Source organism: Plasmopara halstedii, assembly GCF_900000015.1.
Source record: "Plasmopara halstedii genome assembly, contig: Scaffold_2881, whole genome shotgun sequence".
Classification (NCBI taxonomy): Eukaryota; Oomycota; class Peronosporomycetes; order Peronosporales; family Peronosporaceae; genus Plasmopara; species Plasmopara halstedii.
Window position 1 is genome coordinate 403667 of NW_020189786.1, and position 786 is coordinate 404452.

Sequence of the window (786 nt, forward strand, 5' to 3'; positions counted from 1 at the left end):
TCAATGCAAGATGCATTGTAACAGATTTTTTACTAAGAGCTAATCTATCCTTTTTCTATACTTGACGACGTTTCGATATCAATAAGAGTTAAAACATTTTGGTGTGTTCATGAGCCGCGATAGTCTACTGAATCGCGGTGTACACTTCTTGCAGTAATCACCCTGGTTCATCTTTATCGGGCAAAAAAGTGCAAGATATGGACAACGATATTCGAAATTTACGCGACTGACATGTTTATTTAATTTGTCAGTCGCGTAAATTTCGAATCTCGTTGTCCATATCTTGCACTTTTTTGCCCGAGCGTAAGCCAAAACGGAACTTAGCGAATCCGAAAGCGAACCTAATAACAAAACCGAATCTAACTAAATGATATTTTTTTCTCAAATAAAAAGCCGGAGCAAACTTCTCGCACCACGCGCTTGTGTCACGCCACAAAACTGATATTAGTATAAACAATACGAGTGGTGACTAAGCCTAATCGGACCAGCCGCATTTCTCTCAAAGAGTGCAATATTGTCGTTTTTATACTAAGCCCAATGAGTCTATTTGTGCTAATAAGCTTATCTAGTGCTAGCTGAAAATCAAACAACAATACTTCTCCACATATATCATCGATCTTGAATCTAATTTGAGTACAATGACTCTCGGCCAAGTCTTAAACTGGGACTAACGCCAAATTCTCTTGCTAGTTCGGGTCGTGTTGCGATTTGCAATCATGGAGCGTCACTGCGGAGGTAAAGACAAGTGTCCGCCAAGTCATAAGCGGCAACGGTGCCAAAGCAACA